This window comes from Meles meles, chromosome X, assembly GCF_922984935.1.
Source record: "Meles meles chromosome X, mMelMel3.1 paternal haplotype, whole genome shotgun sequence".
NCBI lineage: Eukaryota > Metazoa > Chordata > Mammalia > Carnivora > Mustelidae > Meles > Meles meles.
In genome coordinates, this window is record NC_060087.1 from 14,832,336 (window position 1) to 14,846,740 (window position 14,405).

Sequence of the window (14,405 nt, forward strand, 5' to 3'; positions counted from 1 at the left end):
TTAGAGATTAGGGTGAATGCCTCTTTGGAAGGGAAATTACTCTTAGAAGAGTAATTAAGAGACTTAAAAGAGAGATGAAAAGTAGTCCTTCCGGGTGCCAAAGGGGTGTGAGCAGAAGAGGCTGAGGTGGGGCAGGCAAGTCTTGACATTCTCTCCCCCTGACTCCCATTACCTCAGGAAACTAAAATTCTGGGTTTAGGGAGACCGTAGGTTGAGGGTGAATAAAGCCAAAAGTTAAAGGAAGCTTATGCCCCATTCCCCGTATGGAACTGATGGAAATTGCCTTGCAAAGTTGCCTCATCACAATAGAAGTGGCAACAGCAGAGTTAAAATGTGGCATGCTGTGGTTAGGTGGAGAGAAGATTCCTGGGTCTCTCTTCAGCTTGTGATTGGCCTCTAAGGAATCTCAAAGCTACTGCACACTCCAGGTATCTGGGTTGAGAGCCAGTGAAACTATCAGTGGGGGTGCTGTGTTGAGGGGCAAGCTGATAACACTGTGGTTGATAACCAGGTTGTTGGTATAAATGAGACTGAGGAGTCTGGATGTCTTCACCAATTAAAACTGAGAAGGAGCCAAACAACCAGGCCAGACACCCGGGCTATAAGCCAAAAGCACATACCTGAGTCCACAGTCTCCCTGGGGTCCAATGGCAATATCAAGCCAGTGTTCTGGGGTCCGGGCCTACAAGGAACCTTGTCTTGGAGACCAGAGTCCCAGGGGATAGCACAAGGCCGTGTATTTATCTGAAAGCCCCTCCCTTACCACAGTGAAGTTCTGTAACCCCAGCCCACATCCATACATCCATCTGCCATCTTGGTAGAAGCAGAGAGAAAAATCTGAGGGGGACTGAGCATTTACTTGAAAGAGACTATAAACCAGAAAAGGCTGAGCTCCTATAGAATGCAAATTAAATCAAGGTCAGAGCTTGGAAAGAAAGATTAGAAGTTATAGAAAATTAAAAAGCTACATTTTCTTGGCACATCTTAGATTTAGTCTTTGATTATGTATTTCTAACATTAAATGTAAATTTTGTACTCTTTGTTCACTATGGAACACAGCTTAAATCAATGATTATCTGATAGAGGATGTAGATTGCCTACGTTTGGCATGCCCAATTAATACTGTCTTCTCAATTGACCACTAGAGGTGAAGTTTTCATTTTCTAATTGTCTGCTTATTTTTGTAAAATAAGGTCAAAATGAAATAAAACTCTGATACAATTGTACAATAGTTACAGTACAGGCATGATGGTTAGTATTACTAAACTGTAATGCTGTTTGACAGGCATCTTTGCCATATAGTCTTAGAAATTTGTGGATATAACCACAATCTGAGTGTGGTTTTAGACAAAGTGATTTAAGAGCATCTGTATATAATATCTGAAGGGTTATATAAAAATCAGGTATATATCAAACTTTGTATGATCTGTAGATATGGAATTAAATTGTTTTGCAAGTCTCTATTGAAAAGGATTGCTATTTGCTCTGTTATAGAAGTTAGTGAAAATTTTTCTTTGGATATCTCATTGTTTGTCTTAATAACTGCATTTTATTTTTGAACTTTTTATTATCTATAGTATTAACAGGGTAGCAAGTTTATCTTGGTCTATAACTTAAGGTGAATTACTTTTAAATCATTTTTTAAAATTATTTCTTTATAGTATTTTTTTAAAAATTAACATGTAATATATTTGTTTCAGGGATACAGGTCTGAGATTCATCAGTCTTAGACAGTTCACAGCACTCACCACAACACATATCCTCCCCAGTGTCCATCATTCTGCCACCCCGTCCTCCCACCCCCTGCCCCTCCAGCAACCCTCAGTTTGTTTCCTGAGATTGAGAGTTTTATGGTTTGTCTCTCTCTCTCTGATTTCATCTTGTTTCATTTATTCCTCTCTTCCCCTATGATCCTCTGTCTTGTTTCTCAAATTCCACATATCAGCGAGATCATATGATCATGTCTTTCTCTGATTGACTTATTTTATTTGGCATAATACCCTCTAGTTCCACCCACGTCATTGCAAATGGCAAGATTTCTTTTTTCTTTTTCTTTTTTTTTTGATGGCTGCTTAAATAATTCATTTTTAATCAACTTTTTTGAGGTGTAATTTACATATAAGCATCTACTTTCTTACATACAATAAGATGTACCCATTTTAAGTGTACAGTTCTATGTGAACTAGTTTCCTTAATTCATCATGGTTACATCCTTTGATATTAATAGCCAATGTCCAGGTTGATATTGATCCACCAACAGGCATTCTGGGCCTATTAGAAGTACTTATAAGGGCTTTCCGGGTATGTGGGTTTGCATATATTTATCAACTAAATGTTCACAGACTTTTATGGTTTTTATTATATTTGTGGCCTCAAGTCTCACACTATTACAGGATATATTTATTTTTATTCAAATAAAAATAGTTGAAGACTTTAGGAATTCCAGTGGTCTCCTTAAGAATGTGGCTTATAGGGGCACCTGGGTGGCTTAGTTGGTTGAGTGTCTGCCATGGACTCAGGTCATGATCTCAGGGTCCTGGGATCGAGTCCCACATCGTGCTCCCTGCTCAGTGGGGAGTCTGCTTCTCTCTCTGCCCCTCCTCCCTGCTTGGGCACTTTTCTCTCTTCACAAATAAATAAGTAAAACCTTAAAACAAAACAAAACAAAACCTAGTGCGGCTTACATTTATAAGAGAAAGCCTCTCCCTTTGATTTTCTCTTCCCACAAATCTCATGGTCTTTTATCTCACCTCTAGAGGCTCTTAACCTTCTTTCTGTTCCACATGAGCCCAAGCTTTACTCCTTTTCTTTGACTTCCCCCAAACACCACTAATACGAAATTACTGGATGTTTGTAGCACATTTGCACTAAGGATTTGGCAACCATGATACTAAAATAGCACCATAAGCACTGTGTTAGCCCATTCTCAGATCTGCGACTCTTTCCATCATTGGGAATGTTTCATATCACACAAATATTAGATATTAGTAGTTATGTAACATATCTGTTTTCATATTGTATTTTTCTAGGTTAGAAGAAATCTCACTAGTTTTGTCTCAGAATGGAGTAGAGGTGATGGCGAAGAGTAACAGTCTTTATTTTGTTGTTGCAGGTGGAGAAATAAATCAGTAAATACTAATTTTTTAATTTAGTAAGGCTTCATATATAACTTGATAAATATTGACAGCCTTGTAACTGTAGCCATTTTATGCTGAAAAAGAATTTTTTTTTAAAGAAATTTTTAACAGAAAAAGAGCAGTATCAGTTTTCCAGTGCATTTTTATGATCTGTAGGAGGCCAGAGTAGCCAAATAGCAAAACAGGTTTTTTTTATTTATTTTTTAAAAGATTTTGTTTATTTATTTGAGAGAGACAGTGAGAGAGAGCATGAGCAGGGGGAGGGGGAGGGCCAAAGGAAGAGGGAGATGCAGACTGCCTGCTGAGCAGAGAACCCCAAGGATGCCGGTGGGCTCCACCTCAGGACCTTGGGATCATGACTTGAGCTGAAGGCAGCTGTTTAACAGACTGAGGCACCCAGATACCTCACAAAACTGGTTTTTAATCAAGACACTGTAATTCCTTTGGGATTTTAAGAACTTATTCAAATACTTGCCTACTAAAGGGTTTTTGAAGAGGGCCAGATGAAATTTTGAAGGGTCTTATGTTTCATTATGTTCATTTTTTTGAAACTTTTTAAAGAAAGAAGGAGACAGGTCTAGCTTAATATGTCTCCTAGGGATATACTCTTCTTTAAAAAACTTAAATGTGTATTTGTGTATTCTTCATTCTCATGTTTTATTGTCTTTAAAAAAATTCCTTGGGGTACCTGGGTGGCTCAGTGGGGTAAGCCTCTGCCTTCAGCTCAGGTATGATCCCAGGGTCCTGGGAGGAGCGGGGAGCCTGTTTCCTCCTCTCTCTCTGCCTGCTTCTCTGCCTACTTGTGATCTCTCTGTGTCAAATAAATAAATAAAATCTTTGAAAAAAAATTCCTTGTATCCCAAAGAAGGTCTTTAAAAAAAAAGTATTATGGTAGGAAAAAGTGTTTCTCTGTTAGACTATAGTGGAATTAGTAAGTTTTATCCGAGGAGAAGCATGACTTGGGCCCGCAGATGTAAATTTTGAATTGGTGCTGCTGTACAGTGAGACTTTTGCACTGGATCTGCCTCTCTCTTGTGTAGTTCATTTTTGAATTAGTCATACGTTATTTTTCACCCACATGCCTTCAGTCCAGTGGTGGAGTCAGACTTTATCCAGGTGGTCATAAAGTATGTGAAGGTGTCACTTTAATAATTATGAAGAGATGTTTGCTAAGAGAACATATGGGGCTTTGAACTTAGTCACAGGCTGTGGGAGGGCTCCCCTGAGTAAGTGATGATTTGTGCCAAGGTCTGAGACGGGTAATTTAGGGTTGAGTAGGGCAGAGGAGGGCAAAACTTTTAGGAGTAAAAGGAACTACGGCAGGGGAGCTCTTGGTGTTGATAGCTGGGGCTCACCAAGCTAGGGAGACCTAAGGAGAGGAGGCTGGAAGGCATTTCTGGAGTGGTCCCTGGACGGGACTTGCTGGCCACTTGGAGGGGTTTTGACAGTCTTTAGGGCAAGGGAGTTTGGGGACAGTTTTAATGGGAGTGGTGGAGTGAAAGCAGATTTCCATTTCCAAATGGCTGCCAGGTTCTCCCAGTGGCAGACATTATTAGAAGGGTTAGGAAGCTAGGTAGTACTCCAAGTAGGAATGGGAAGGGCTGGAATTAGGATAGGAGTCAGGTAGAGAAGAACTGTGGACCGATTTGAAAAATATTTAGGAGGCAAAATTCAATAGCCCTTGGATGTATTTTGGGGTGCAGACAAGGGAGATATCAAAAGTGATCCTAAATACCTAGCTAGATACTTACCTGTTCACTGAGATATGGGGACAGGAGACAGGACCAGGTTCAGAGAGGGAAAAGAGGGAATGGTTGGTTAGGCATTCTATCTAGATATTTTATACTTCATTTATTGTCATCTTACATCTCAGTAAAGATTTCTGGAGGGCATATCCAGCCCAGAGGAGGGTAGAAGGGATATGATGTTTTAATGGAAATAAATGAGAAACTAGGTTTTGTTATATAGAAATTTTATTACTGACTTGGCTTGAAGGCAGTTGTTTTCTTTGTGAGTCTTAAGATTCTACTTCCCACATCTTCCTTTATTGGCTGCATGCTTGCTCTCTCATGTTCTAGATAATGTATTAATATTTTCATGAGACGATCTTCTTTTTATAAGCTGAGCATTGAAGTAAATTGATGATGAATTTTCCTTGTAATGCTTTTTAAAATGTAAGAGTTTTGGTGAAATGCTCTTAACATACAAATAATGGACAGTTTAGAATTTACACCAGTATTTCCTGTAACAATGTCCCCATACTGTAAACCTTTGTAGTAGTTTTGCTAGTTATTGTGTAGACTTTGTGTGACTGCCAAATTGTTTTGGGCCAGCCGAACAGTGTCACTGAATTTTTAACAAAAAGGTAAAAAATATACATTTTTTAGTATATTTCACTATATGATGTTTGAATGGGGCCATATTACAAAAGTTATTATAAAAGTAATAATTTTACAAAAATGAGATGAGTGTAGACATTTTAGTGCCATGATTAATAGCTTTAATAATTTTTGGAGAATTAGTCTTTTAATCACCTCATTTTCACCTAAAATTTCTTTTCATAGTATATTATTCTTTTCTAAAGCTTTATTTGATCTCAAAAAGTGGTCACTCTCTCTTTTAAGGGGGAGTGTTTATAGTGGAACACTGCAAAACAATTAAAATGAATAAATTAGAGCAGCGTTTTTCGATGCCAGCACTTTTGACGTTGGGCAATGGGTAATTCTTTGTCATGGGGTTGTCCTCTGCACTGTAGAATGTTGAGCAGCAGTCCTGGGCTCTACCCAGTACATGCTAGTAGTCTCCACTCCACCCCGTTGAGACAAACAAAAGGATTTCTGGACATTGTCAGATGTCCCCGCTGTGGGGGGTGGCGCACAGTGCCCCCAGTTGAGTGCCACTGAACTAGATTTTGTTTACATCTGAGAAATACAAGGTTGTGCTTAGAAACACAAAGCTGTTGCAAAAAGATGCTCACAGTAACATGCCACTTACGTGATTTTCAGTGTTCAAACAGTAGTAAAATTGCTTATGGGTAAATCCATTTGTAATAATAAAAATGTACATGGGAGTGGTATGTAACAGTTTCAGGATTGAAGTTACCTCTGGAGAGAGAATGATCAGAAGCAAATCGACATATTATCAACTTACATCTGACATTTTTTCTGTATATTTACATGATCAATCTGTTTCAAACTCCTGCGGCATATCCTATAACATTGGTTGTACTTTTAAACTATTGTCATAGGGACGCCTGGGTGGCTCAGTTGGTTAAGCGGCTGCCTTCGGCTCAGGTCATGATCCTAGCATCCTGGGATCGAGTCCCATATCGGGCTCCTTGCTCGGCAGGGAGCCTGCTTCTCCCTCTGCCTCTGCCTACCTCTCTGCCTACTTGTGATCTTTCTCTCTCTGTCTCTCTCTCTCTGACAAATAAATAAAATCTTTAAAAAATAATAATAATAATAAACTATTGTCATAAACTTTAATTTACTGACATGCATTATTACATACCAACACAAAAGCTTCTGTGTATATGAGATGCTTCATTTACTCCTGTGAAACGTAAGATGTCATATAAAACCTCATATAAAGCAGGGGCCCAGTGGACTGTTCCTAGATGGCTCACCGAAATGCTCTCCTTCTTTGCCATAGATTGTTCTTCCTGATGTGGTCTGAAATACTTCACTTTGGTAGTTAATCTAACTTTTAATATTGGCAAACAATGGTAGTTTGTAGGTAATAATACAAGTAACAAGATTTCTTGGAAAGCAATTTAATTTTCATCTTTGTGTATCCTGGTTAATAACTTGTATTTCTTTGGTATTTGGCAAACACATGTTAAGTTCATTGTATCAACCTGCCATGGAATGTATCCTGTGCTTGAATTTACTCCCATTTTATAATTTTGCTCAAAATGTTAAAAGTAATTTCTTTAAGTTAGTTTAGAGGGTTTCTGTGACCTAAGAGTCAGAATAAAGATAAAGATAGAAATAACGAATTTTTGCACATACTTTAAAGTGTATAAATTTTATAACAGACACTAGAAAATTATTTGAACATTTTTACTGGTGATAACATGTTTTTAAGAAAAACACAGATGAGAAATAGTGATGCCTCCCCAGTGTGGAGATGTGTGCGTATGTTTCAGAATATATCCTTTTTAACAGCAAAAGTTGTATCTATGGCTTGGCAAGGATGGTATAGCATGACCGTGGATGAGAAATGGGCTCCAGAATCAGACTTCCTGAGTTTAAAATCTTAGCTGTGTTATTTCTTAGCCATATGATCTTGGGGTAAGTTATGGAACCTCATTAAAACTCAGTGTTGAGTCACCATGTTATACACCTGAAACTAAGGTGGCATTGTGTGTCAGCTGTACTCAGAAAACAAAAACAAACAAAACCCCACACAACTCAGTGTATCCTCATCTATAAAATGAGCATGATAGTAGGATCCTCTTCAGAGTGATTTGAGGGTTAAATGAGATAATACATTGGTAGCACTGAGCACAGGGTCTGGTGCAAAGTACTTAAATAATCAAAATAAAGCTTGCTTTTTCAGGTACCATATTGGCCTATCTGGTAACAGTGCCTACAGTTGTAGGGTTTGGCTCCTGCTGAAGGAGGCACATGTCAATCTGTAAAAGAACTTAAGACAGTTGGGATATTTACATATAAATCATGGATTGAAATATTTTAGAATACTTTAGTGTCAAACTGTATTTACCACTACTTGGATTAAGAAATAAAGAATTTCTCCCAAGGAATGGCTTCATCAGGGAATAATTTCAGAATGAATTGTATAGTATAACCTTAGGACTCCATGAAGAGTAAACTAAAATCACTGTTTTTTTTCTGTTTTCTTTTATGATGCATTTTGGATATTTTAAATTACAGAACAAAACTTTTAAAGTAATGATTCCTGATAGTTCCTTGTTAAGTATGTGGTCAATTTAGAGAATTCACTGTTCCAGAGCATAATTAAGCCAAGTTATATAACCGCATTTTAAGTAACTTAGTAAATTTTATGATTGTTATTACCAATTAGTTGCTTTGCCATCATTTTAAGGAACAGTGGATTCTGGCCATAAATCAATGACTAGGGAGGTTTAGACAGTCACTACTAGCAGGAGTAAATTTTGGTTACAAGTCTCTGTGTCCAGAATGGTTGTTCAGTGACTGAGGCATGATTTTTATGGGGTGGAGATCTTGACAATACTGGAAGAAATATAGGTCCTCTGGATATTTTTCTATTTTTTACTTCTCACAAAATTTATTTTTCATTCTCTTTCTAATCTTTTTTTTCAGCTGAGGAAATTTATTTTGGTAAATGTTAAATGCCTTGATATAGCTTGTTCACACATGGAGATAGCAACACAATTTAGGAACCTCTATCTTTTTGCATTCCAAAATAATATAATTTCAATTTTGAGACAAAATTAAGGTTGAGGTATGGAATTATCATTAATGGTTTACTTATATATTTTTAGCACATCCTTAGTTTGCTGTTCAAAATGTCAGCTTTTAACTAACTCATTGTTTAAACAAAGTAAGATACTGAAACAAGTAGAAAATTATGCCTATCATCCTGACTACAGCTGGTGACATTCTGTTGCAGACGTTGTGGGGGCAATGGCAAGCTTTTGTGAATAAATTGAATTTAAAACACAGTTCTTTAGAGCTATTTTTCTTCTTTGTCTACGCCCATATTATGTGTAGCATCTCAGGGTGGTAGTACAAGTAAGAAACCTTGGTGTGTCATCTCTTACCTCTCCATTAAATACCCATAAAGAGATTAAAAAAAACAAAACAAAACCAAAAAGTTCATGAAATTTCTGTAAATTAAGAAACTAAAAATTGAAGATTGTTGGCAAAGTCAGGGAGATGGATTGAAAAAAAAAAACAGCCTTGAACATCATGCTCCTTATTCTACTTTCTGAGCCAGACTAGGGCAAACTGTCAAAATGAAGTAGCCAAAGGCTTGTTTGGACCCATGCCCACTGGAGCTGGACACAGGGAGCCATCTCATGGTGCTAACTATTATTCGACCCTGAGGGAGCTGGAGTTCTCTGTCCCCCAGCTAGCCCACATCAGCACCTGTATTGCCAGATCTTTTCAGAGACTAAGCACCCCAAATACAGTATGGCAAAAAGCAGAGGATTGGAAGCAGCAAGTTGCAGCCTAGGATTCACAGACCCCCTTGGCAAGGTGTGGTGGATGTAGAGGAGAGGGAGCAGGATGTGCTAGGAAGGGTGGTTCAGCAAACAGCTTATGCTCACAACTCTGCACAGGTTGTGCAGCCTCAGCCCGGCCAGCCCAGTGAGACCAAGTTTGCTGGGAATCCAGGTTTTGACCTTGGTCTCAGGTGCATCAAACTGCATTTGAAGCCCCGGTGGCTGAAAAGCCCCAACTAGCCTTTCAGGTGCCAGACCTAGTGAATCTCTTCCCATCTTAGTAGGGATGAGTTTAAAAAAAGCAGGGGGCAGGGACGTGTACCCTATGAAAAGATATGGGAAGATAAAGAAAACACTGCTCTGAAGATTTAGAAGCAAAGCATAGTTCTAAAAATGATTTTTTTTGTAACAGGCATATGCAGCCTCCTGAAGGAGAGCCAGGAGGATATGACCTCTATAGTGAGAGCAAGCTGAAACAAGGCAAAAATTGAAGTCCAAGTCAGCCAAAATAGGATGATAGAGAAACCTAAAATGGAGGAAATAAAAGAACAAAATTGATGTAGCAGTTTTGATTAATTCATTCATGAAATACTTACTGAACGTACTATGTGCCTGCTATTCTAGGCACTTACGCAGTAGTGAATAAAACATACAAAGCAACAATGAGAGAGCAAATCTAAAAGTTACAAGGTTTCTAATGAAAAATACTAGGAAAACAGGTGTAGAAACAACATTTAAGGTTGCTAGAAGAAAATTTTTCTAATTTCATTGATTTCCAGATAATATTAGTTCAACCCCCCCCCCCCCACTCTCTTCTAGGTATATTCTGGTAATTTAAAATTTTTATTCCAAGGAAAAAGGAAAAGCCCTAATAGGATCTAGGCAGAAACAAAGTTACATATGTTGGAACAAAAATCAAATGGGCCTCAGACTCCATTTTCTCCCTCTTAGAAGGAGAAGAAAGTGTATGGAGAGGAAGAAGTACATGGATTTTGTTATAGACTTTTTACTCCAATGTGCTGGAAGGTTGCTTCAATAAACACACAAACCTACAATGTCTATGATGTGAATGGCACTTTCCAGGGCTTTGCAGTGATACAACTTTACAGGGATCCTGAAGATGGAGAGCATAAGGTTGCCTTCCCAAGAATTCTATGCCTGTCAAGTTGCCATTCATGTGTGGGGACGAACACACATGTAATGACTTGGAAAATAGGTACTTCTTCAGAAAGCCTTTCAAAGATGCACATTGAGCAAAAACTTAATGCAAATCAAGCTCTACAAAAATATGAAAACCATGGTAGACAAGGACTAGAGGTAAAGACTGAAGGCAATAAAATACACAAAGAAATATAGATTACATATAATTGCTCATGTGTGTATAATTATAAATTAAATAAAACAACCAAAATCTATTCTCAAAAATAGACAAAATGGTAAAAGAACAACCAGGGTCTATAATCCCAGATGAATTTAAAACAGATCACAGTAGGGGCACCTGGGTGGCTCAGTCGGTTAAGTGTTCGACTCATGGTTTCAGCTCAGGTCATGATCTCAGGGTTGTGGGATCAAGCCCCGTGTAGGGCTCAGCACGTGGAATCTGCTTGAGATTCTTTCCCCTTTCTTTTCCCTTCCCCTCTTATGTGTGCTTATGTGTGCTCTCTCTGTCTCTTAAAAATAAATAAATAAAACAAGTCACAGTAATTTAAGTTGGTTCTAACATAAGAATGAACAGATCAATCATGTAGACTAAACAAGAAAGCTCTGAAAGAAAATCGAGTATATATGTAAGAATGCTAAGATACAAAAAAGAACTAAAAATCCATGGTAAAGAGTATTGGGAAAGTTGATTCAGTATTTAGAATTATATTAAATACAGATTCCTTCACCATATCATATATTAAATGACAGTTGGATAAAGATTAAGGAAAGAAATTAAATCATTTAGATATTGAGACATAAAGGTGGATGAGGGGCACCTGGGTGACTCAGTGGGTTAGGCCTCTGCCTTCAGCTCTGGTCATGATCTCAGGGTCCTGGGATTGAGGCCCGTGTAGGGCTCTCTGCTCAGCAGGGAGCCTGCTTCCTCCTCCCCCTCTGCCTGTCTCTCTGCCTACTTGTGATCTCTCTGTCAAATAAATAAATAAAATCTTTTAATAATAAATAAATAAATGTGTATGAATATTAACCATACTCAGGCTAAGTAAGGACTTTGAACACAAAAGTGGTGGACATAAAGGCATATATCAATAAATGTGACTATAAACAATAAATGTGTAATTATAAGTTACATTCAACAACAACCAAACCCTAAATAATTTAATGAGCACAACAATCTGGGGAAGATATTTGTAACAAAATTTGGCAACAGGTTCACATCCATGAATCATCAAGAAAGATATTAAACTTAGCGGACTTTTTTTCCACTTATCAGTTGATAGAACGAAACTTCTCTGACCTCATTGTTATCTGAAGACTTTTTTCAGTGATTGTATTTACTACTGGCTATGGTTATAGAGTGGGTGTTCTTATATATTGCTGAAGGGAACTGTGATATGATATATTTTTGTATATCTGTTTTGGCAGTATTAGGAGCCTTTTTTTTTTAAGATATTGTTTATTTATTTGACAGATAGAGATCTCAAGTAGGTGGAGAGCCAGAAAGAGAAAGAGAGAGAGGAGGAAGCAGGCTCCCCACTGAGCAGAGAGCCTGATGCAGGGCTCCATCCCAGGACCCTGAGATCATGACCTGAGCGGAAGGCAGAGGCTTAACCCCTGAGCCATCCAGGTGCCCCAGGAGCCTTTAATGTTCATACTGTTGGACCTAGATATATCACCTGCAGAGTTTACTCTATGAAAATGAAGATGTGGGTGTTGAAGTATTGACAGTTAAATAATCCATTAAAAAATAATTGCTTTAAAATTATTTAATGATAGGTTAAAATGTATCATACAATATCAAGTGAAATAAAAACATATAACATTGTATACAAATATTACTATTCCAATTTGAAAAAAAAATTACTGGGAAAAAATAAACCAAAATGCTAGCAAGGGTTATTATGCCTTTATGTTTTGTGTTTTATATAATGAGTTTACATAATTTTTTAAGCAGTTTGAATAAAAGTAAAATGTTAAATTCTTTCCAGCATCTTCTCTTAAATGCATGTAGTTTCCACTAAAGATTGACTTGATTTTATGTAGAAAACTTCATCCGTTTTGTTTCATTCTTTAAGTAAATATATAAACTGTATTGAATGAGAGAGAGAGAGAGAGAGAGAGTGTGTGTGTGTGTGTGTGTGTGTGTGTGTGTGTGTGTGTGTTGAGACAGGATTTCCATGGTATAGCTGAAAGGAAAAATAAAAGAGTAAACGCTTAATTTTATTTGACCCATTTTCAGGTAACTTTTATACAGTGGATTCTATTTATGAGATGCCAGAAATTAATCAGTTTCTTTCTTCAAGATGATGTAAATAAGTGTGTTGTAAATGTAAATTCGTAGTCCTATCCTGGGTGAATTTGAACTAAGCAAGACATTTTATAAAATCAGACGAAGTTAATATTTAGGATGCAATAAAAAGATGTGTTGGCATGTGATGTAATGAGCACTGGGTATTATATAAGACAGATGAATTACCTCTACCTCTGGAACCAATAATACATTGTATGTTAATTAATTAAATTTAAATTTAAAAAGATGCCTTGGGTGGTATGACTTGGAAGATGTCTCAGCTGAAATGCAAGCAGGTTTTTTTGTTTTTGTTTTTGTTTTGGTTTGGTTTTTTGGGTAAGATTTTATTTTTATTTACTAGAGAGAGAGCAGGGGTGGGGTAGAGGGAGAAGCAGACTCCTCGCCGAGTAGGGAGCACAATACAGGGCTCAATACAGGGCTACATGGGACTGGATATCAGGACCTGGGATCATGACCTGAGCCAAAGGCAGACTCTTTTTTTTTTTTTTTTGAAGATTTTATTTATTTATTTGACAGACAGAGATCACAAGTAGGCAGAGAGGCAGGCAGAGAGAGAGAGGAAGGGAAGTAGGCTCTTCACTGAGCAGAGAGCCCGATGTGGGGCTCAATCCCAGGACGCTGGGATCACGACCTGAGCCGAAGGCAGAGGCTTTAACTCACTGAGCCACCCAGGTGCCCCCAAAGGCAGACTCTTAATGGACTGAGCCACCCAGGTGCCCCAAAATGTGAGCAGTTTTACTCTCTTCCTGGATGCATATCATGCTGCCTCTTTGTGTCTGGAGCCAAGTTTCCTGATAGTGTTTGTTCTTAATCTTATGCCATTCATTGGTGGCTGGCTAGCCTTTTGAAAAGGAGCCGGGTAAGAAAATGGTTATCACTGTGTTAAGAGGGCGTAACATGCCTAGCAGACTTACCTGCTACTATCTGTACTAATATTCTAGCTGATCATCCCCCACATCACTTTAAATTTGCCATTATTTCTTCCCAATAAGGAAACACTTGCAATATCAGAAAGTACCTGGAAGGCCGAGTACAAAAAAATTATATCCCAGAAGCTGTCTGTACTCTACAATCCTATCAGTCCTCCATTAACAACAAAAATGTAATACTCTTAACAGCCTTTTTCCTCAGTAGCCTATAGCACTTTCAGATGAATTTTTTTTTTCCTATAACAAAGATGAAAGCTGGTATTTTCTTATTTCAAGGGGCAGATGAGAAACAGAGAGGATTTGATTTTACAGACCTAGTTACGACTCAGGGTTTGTTGTTGAGCATAAGAATTAAGAAATGGTCATTTCATGACCGCTTTCATGATCCCCTTTTGCTTTTATAAACAACTAAAGAAAAGTGTTTATTTTTAATAAGTTAATGATTTGTACCTTGTTGGTTATTGCCTGCTATTGTGTGCATTTTTAAAGCCTTTATTTTGATGTGGGGACACTCTTTTATTTAAAGGTTTGCTCCTACAGATCTGAAAGTATACCCACTTTCACTACAAAAAAGCAGACCTGAGTCATTCAGAAGACCTTCCTATATCACATGTTGACTTTGAAGAATCTATATATTATTTTGCCAAAAGCTTTTTTTATTCCTTTTATAGACCAGAATTAGACATGAGTTATTT

General features: G+C 37.7%; 1 protein-coding gene across 2 annotated transcripts in view; it reads left to right on the forward strand.

The window, feature by feature from the left end:
* The window catches only part of CDKL5 (cyclin dependent kinase like 5), a 203,354-nt gene that overhangs the window by 121,801 nt on the left and 67,148 nt on the right, over nucleotides 1–14,405 (forward strand). The window lies entirely within an intron of this gene.